Here is a 303-nt window from a genome sequence, read left to right as displayed (position 1 = left end):
CAAACCCAGCCAAACCACTTATACACCATAAAAGGAAGGGAACAGAATATGAAACACCACCAAAACTGAGATGTGTCTGGGTCCTTACAAATATCACAACCATCTATGGCTGTAAAGATGATTTCCTTGGCTTGTATTGTTTAAAACTATTATGCAGCAGTCCATATCAATCAAAAAAAATCACCTGGAAATGTTCTTCTGGTTTTTTATATCACATGGAAAATCTTATGCTTTAAAGCGCAAAAGACTTTGATTTTAAATTGGAGAATTATACACAGCAACCACATAAGCAAAAAGAGAAAG

The sequence above is a fragment of the Pygoscelis adeliae genome, unplaced genomic scaffold (genome assembly GCF_000699105.1).
Source record: "Pygoscelis adeliae isolate BGI_AS28 unplaced genomic scaffold, ASM69910v1 Scaffold394, whole genome shotgun sequence".
Classification (NCBI taxonomy): domain Eukaryota; kingdom Metazoa; phylum Chordata; class Aves; order Sphenisciformes; family Spheniscidae; genus Pygoscelis; species Pygoscelis adeliae.
The sequence above is the reverse complement of the archived record's forward strand: the minus strand, read 5'-3'. Positions refer to the sequence as shown.